The 6,716-nt window shown below is 42.1% G+C and overlaps 1 non-coding gene across 1 annotated transcript; it reads right to left on the bottom strand.

Annotated features, from left to right (window-relative positions):
• Positions 1–736: 736 nt before the first annotated feature.
• Positions 737–842, bottom strand: LOC141588922 (small nucleolar RNA R71). Its single transcript, XR_012519888.1, has one exon. It is a non-coding gene; the product is annotated as a small nucleolar RNA R71 (small nucleolar RNA).
• Between the last annotated feature and the right edge of the window lie 5,874 nt (positions 843–6,716).

The following is a 6,716-nucleotide window of genomic DNA, read 5'->3' as shown; positions in this document are numbered from 1 at the left end:
CAGTTGGTTATTTTTGGTAGGTATATGACTAGCCTGTCAAATTTTGGCGCCGTTGCTGGGGAGGCAATAGCCCTATCTGTTTTTGTTTTCGTTTATTTTTATCCGCCTCAGGGAATTTTTATTCCTTGAGACAGTTCTCATTTATCTTTTTCAGTGTTGTGTATGCCTAGGTCGAACAGATCGGAGTTAGTTTCAGCTGATTCTGAGCCAGAGAGACTGTTTAGGCATAGACTCCGTATGCAAAGAGAACTTTGAAAGGAAGACTTGAGTACTTTCGAACCCGAGCTACAACATTTTTTATTCGCAAAAGATCAATCTTTAATAGAAGATAATCTCATTTCTGCCAACCAACCAGTAAAGATACCGAATATTGCAAGTCACTCGGAGCCTACAGCATCCTCTATTGCTAAAGGTTTTAACCTCCAGACTGAGGACGGAAACACCTTTGACATTCGTCCGTCCTACATAAATCTGGTGGAGAGAAACTTGTTTAGGGGTGTGGTGGGTGAAAACCCAAGGAAGCATATGGAGGTCTTTACTGATTACTGCTCTACTATTCCCACTACAAAGAGAGTAACTCAAGACAAGATTAAGGAGGTGCTCTTTCCTTTCTCTTTGGCTGACTCAGCCCGTGAGTGGTTGACCGATTTGGACCGTACAGCTGCTGGTATCACCAACTAGGAAACTCTCGCGCTTGCCTTCTATAAAAGATACTTCCCTCCTCAGCGCACTAATCAGCTGAGGGCAAAGATTACTAGTTTCAAGAAAGCACCTGATGAGACTTTCTATGAAGCTTGGTGTCGTTTCAAGAGGTTGGTGAGGTCTCTTCCTCACCATGGTTTTGATCCGTGGTTTCTGTCCAATCAGTTCTACAATGGGTTGTACGATGACCACAGAGCTATTCTTGACGCCTCATCCAACGGAAGATTTCAAAAGAATACACATGATGACAAGGGATGGGCCATTATTGAGGAGATGACGACCCATTGTGCTGAATATGGGAACCCAAGGGATGGTATTCGAACAGTCCATTCAGTTAACAAGGCAGTTGTGGCTCAGCTGGAAGCCATGAATGCTAGGTTTGATAAATTTGAGCTGCAAAATGCTGGGGACCCACATACGGTTCATTTGCTGACTAGACAGGAAACTGTCATTTGTGAGAGATGTGGAGGAGATGACGGTCATACTGCTATTGACTATCTCACGGAGAAAGAACAGGTCCTTGCTTTTCAACAATACAGGCAATGAGGGGGTTCTTATTACAATAATCAAGGGGCAGTCCATCCCAATTTGAGGTGGACAAGTCAAAATGTGCTCAATCCCACTCCTCCACTGCAGCCGCAACAACCATATGTCCCTCCTCATTAGGCTCAACAAGGCTTTCAAAAGCCTCCTTCTTTTCCTCCTCCCAATCAAGGTGCATCATCTTCAGGTGGGGTAAGTGAGCTAGGTGAGCTTAAGTCAATGCTACAATCGTTGACAAAGCAGTGGCAATTAAGTGACCAACAGAAAGACGCATCCATCAAGTCACTTGAAACTCAAGTTGATCAGCTAGCCGCGAACCAATCCACGAGGAAACGGGGTCATTTGCCGTCTCAATCTGAGAAGAATCCACATGAGACGGTGAATTTGATTAATTTGAGGAGCGGTCGTTCTTATGAAGGACCAAAATTATCTGAAGACATGGATATTTCAGACCCGAGGAAGGAAGTAAATGACGATGTACAGTCATTTGTTGCTGAAAACGAGCTGACCACAAAGAAGATACTCGATCGACTGGTTTCTGGGGGTCGATCGAGTAAAATTGAAGCTGAAAGGACTCGATCAAGTGGAAACATTACTCGATCAAGTGAACAGGATAAAGAAGAGCTCGATCGAGAAGTCCAAATAGCTCGATCGAGTGATATTGCTGAGGAAATTGTTCGATCGAGTGGTATTTTTGCTCGATCGAACACTGCTGATATTGGAGACCTCGATCGAGAGCCTGCTAGTGCTCGATTGAGTGATATTCCACCAGGAAGGACTCGATCGAGAGGCAAAAAGTCTCGATCGTGTGATAAGGAGCTTGATCCAGCTGATACGTTGGAAGAAAGAAACAAAGGGCTCGAGATACCTATTACGGTGCCCTTCCCGAGGCGATTACAGAACACGAAGGCCAATCAACAGTTCAGTAAATTTGCCGAGCTCCGGAAAAGCTTACAAGTCACTGTTCCATTCACCGAGTTGCTGACACAGGTACCCTCTTATTTAAAATTTATGAAATAAATTTTATCACGTAAGAGGCACATTAATGATCATGAGACGGTAGCTTTGACCGAGGTAGGGACTGCCCTAGTTCAAAATAAGTTATCTCCTAAACAGTCAGACCCGGGTAGTTTCTCGATTCCGTGTCATATAGGTACCCACTTGATTGATAACGCGCTATGCGATCTTGGTGCTAGCGTGAGCGCCTTGCCTTTGTCTCTTGCTAAGAGACTTGGCTTCACTAAATTTAAATGCACGAACATGACTGTACAGATGGCCGACCGTAGTATATCACGACCGTTAGGTGTCATAGAGGACATACCTGTTAAAATCGGGAGATTCTTTATTCCCATTGACTTTGTAGTGCTTGACATACCCGAGGACACTAACACCTCTATTATTTTAGAGAGACCATTTTTATTCACTGCTCGTGCAGTGATAGATGTCGGGGGTAAGACACTAACATTTCAGGTAGGAGACGAGGAATTGATTTTCCATCAGTCTAAGTCTCGAAGGGATCCCATGCAAGCTCAACCTTGCAATGACCTTTCCTCTACTGACTCCCCTATTGACACTCCAGATGAAAATTTGGAATTTTGTGCTGCTATTGTGACCCCTCCGCCTCAGATTGAGAGCAAAAAGGAGAAGAATTCGTCTGTTTTCCTTGCTGCAGGTACAGATGAAAAAGATGCAGGAGCTGTCAAGGGTCGTTGGGCAATTAAAATCAATCAAATTGGGGATGACAACGTCAAAGCTGGTAAGAAAGAAACGAGAAAAGTTCATGCGTACGTGGACGTCAACTATTCTCCTCCTACTGGTTCAAACTCAGGCTCGTGGAGAATGAAGAGGACGGTTAATGATGCCGAAGGGACGTCCTCTAGTCAGAAGCCCTCCGTTGGGCTACTGAATTGTCTTGAGAACTGAGCGGGGAATGCCCCGTGTAACAATTTGTTAAAACTAATTTTAAATTTCCGTTGAATTTCCTTATTGCATTTATTAGGACTATTAGAATTTAGACATTTTTAGCATAGTTAGAAAGACTATAGACTGCTATTTTTATGATTTGGTATACTGGGATATGTTTGCGATTGTTTTTATGCAGGTTTAGGGAAGTTTTAACCCATCTTAAGGACTTATAAGAGGAAAAGCACTCGATCGAGTACTTTTTGTACTCAATCAAGAGGATACTGCAAGAAAAGGGGTCGATCGAAGGCTTTGCAGCTGCTCGATCGAATTGGCTGAATAAGGGAGTTCTCGATCGAGTAGATTTCTACTCAATCGAGTAAATTGAAGCTGAAACTCCTCGATCGAGTAATTTAAAATCACTCGATCGGGTGAAAAGGATTTTTACACGCAGGAAGTGTCTACTAAACTCCCTCCTTTTTCATTATTTCATTCATTTTTCATTCTCAACTCTTATTTGCAATAAACACCTCTCAAATCCTCCATTTTTATTGCTCTTTTACCAAATCAAACACCTACAATTTGTTCTTTGCTAATTACTCGACATTTCCCCCTTATTTTCCCTTTGATTATTGTTCGTTTTTGCGGTCAATTGAGGAGTTAGGGTTTGCGGTTTTTGGGTTCGAAAATTCGCCATTCTTGCCTTGTTTTTGTCGATTAATTGCTTCCTTGTAGGTTTCTTATTATCAAGTAAGTACTCCCTTTACTTCTTTGTTGTTTAATTGCTTTAATTTTCACCTTTTATGAAGTAATTTGGGAATAGGGTTTCGGGTATTTTAATTCAATCGAAATTTTCGATTAAAAATTGGGGCTTTCTGTTTATATAGCTTCAATTGATGGTTGTTTCCCCTTATCTCATCGCCAATTAGCTGTTTGTTTCGAAATTTTTAGGCAAATAGCGAATTAGGGTTCCTGAAGTCAAAATTTTTGACTGTTTGGGGAAATTTCACTGCTTAATCCGTTAATTGTTTACCCTCTCCCTTTTCTTACTTGATTAGGATGGATAGTAGTACAATGCCTTCTTCTAGTTCGTCTGTTAGTCTGTCCTTGCCTGAGACGGTGGTCCCTGCTGTCATCACCATCTCCACGACCTTTAGTACCACTGCCACTGCTCCCGTGTTCCTTGTTACGTCGGCTGGCACTGTCGTTACTGCTGCTAGCCCTTCTTCCTCTATGTCGGTTTCTGCTGCCTCTTCTGTTGCAGCTTCAGCTAGTACTTCAGGTATGGTGACCACCCCTTTTGCGTGGTCACCCGCAGTCACAGCTGTTTACCGGGCGGCTAATTCCTCGTCCCGTTGGAGGACGGGCTTCTACTTCAGGTTCTAGAGTTCGGGGTCGTGCACGAGCTACACCTGCTACTGGCTGTTCTTCTGGCCGTGTTACCATCCGAGGGGACGACTCCCTCGATTCGCACCCCGACTACCTCCCAGGTAATTTTTGTCAACGGTATTCATCGCACTAGATTTTATACTTTGCTTGACTGTGACTTTCTCCCGACTCGTTTTTTGTGCCGTTCGTCACTTGAGAGGCTTGGTATCTACGAGCCGGTGTGTGAGATTTTGAGGGGTACGGGTGATACCCGTCGCTGTGAGTACCAAAGATAATATTTATAATCTCCTATTAAGACTAACCTAGGCTAGTGGTAACAGGGTCGAACCACAAGGAGGCAGTTGTAAACTTTAGTTGTTCTATGATCAGTCAAAGGTAACTATTATGGGGGTTGGTTGAATTGGTCTATAACTAATAACAATAAGAAGAAAATAAACTAAAGATATGGATTAAACAGATAAAAGAAAGGTACTAGGATGCTCGGGTCATTACAGCTTCGGCGGCAGCAAACTAAGTCGGTCCGAATCAAACACAGGTAAGGCGGGAAATAAGAGGTCCTCTCGGTCCACTCCTAACAAATAGCATCTCTCGATCTCGCTATAGGTCCCTAATGTCACTAATACTAACTTTCGTCCTGAAAAGTGACTAATGGTCTAAACTATACCTATCTTTCGATCTTTAGCACAGTTTAGTCGAATTAATTGACGGTCAAATAACCTACCCTACCTTTCGGTCTAATGGGTCGGTCACAAAATAGGTATCTAACTGGTCGCATGCATTCAACTCGTCAGATACAAGATTAAAAACAATTAAAACGAAGATATCCTTACAAGGTCAGTCGATCGACCAATAATGTCAGTCGATCGACACGCTGGTTCGATCCGTGTCTAACCTATTGCCGCCTAGCCATAAATTGCCTACATCCTAGCACTAAAAGTTTAGCTACTCATGACGAAGGTAAAAACAACAAATAAACTAAGACAATAGGGTACTGAATTCATGATTTGAAATAGATAGCAAATAACAATAACAATAATTGGCTTTGGGCACAAATCTAGCAATTCTAATACTAATGAAAAAGCGAAACAAATAAATGGAATTAAAGCGAGAATGATTATGAGAATTTCAGAGGAAAAATTAAGAGCAAAGGCAGAAATCCAACGTTAAAGTCGATAACCCAAAACCCTAACTCGGAAATAAGCTAGAACTAAAAGTACTGTATGTGATATGAAACTTGATGATAAAACTGAAAGTTATGTTACGTTATATAGCAAATAAGCGCAACAACTATTTCCTAAAACCTAAACTTCACGGGCCTTGAGTTTCTCAATCTTTTTAATTCCGCCGGAATCGAAATCTGGTCGATCGACTACTCAGCTGGTCGATCGATCGCTCCTCAAACAAATAGCTTCTAGAACCCGATAGGTGGTCGATCGATCGATGTGGATGGTCGATCGACCGGATTAGTCGCTACTTGACTTCTTTATTCTACGTGGACTTGTCTTTTGGGCCTTGGATCGCGCACCAAGCTCGTTCCTTAAGCAATTTCTTCACGTCATTTACAATGCAGCTTACTCGGGGACGGATTTGGCTTGATTTCCCGTCGGATTCTTCACATTTCTGCAACAAAGCACAAAATACGGAAGTAGACGGAAATAGGGAGAAACGTAGCATAAACTAAACAAATGAGCTCTGAAATGCGTGTAAAAAGAGATGTAAAACATCATATAAATGACACGCATCAAATCTCCCCAAACCAAACCTTGCTTGTCCCCAAGCAAGAACTAGACTCGATCTAATGACCTAATGGAACGAGTTCAATCTCAGAGCGAAATGCAAACCGTAGGGCCTAAACCAATTTAATGCACAACCAACAATCAATTAGTAATGTGAATCATGCAAACGAATTATAAAGTCGTTAAAAGGTCTTTGAACCGATTGATAAAGACTTATCAAATCGACTCTCACGGGTCGCTCAAATCACTCAAATAAGCATAGGTGATATATTCGTAAGATAGAAAGAATTAATTTTGTAAAGACTCTCACCTAACTACGACCTATGAAAACATGCCAGCAATAAAATATGAAGATGACCTCTACGACCGTACATATGCATTCCAACCAACAAATGACCATTGACACATGCCGAGGTATATATATGGAATTGTGAGGTATGGGTA

This window comes from Silene latifolia, chromosome 6 (assembly GCF_048544455.1).
Source record: "Silene latifolia isolate original U9 population chromosome 6, ASM4854445v1, whole genome shotgun sequence".
Lineage (NCBI taxonomy): Eukaryota > Viridiplantae > Streptophyta > Magnoliopsida > Caryophyllales > Caryophyllaceae > Silene > Silene latifolia.
This window is presented reverse-complemented; position numbering and strand designations above follow the sequence as displayed.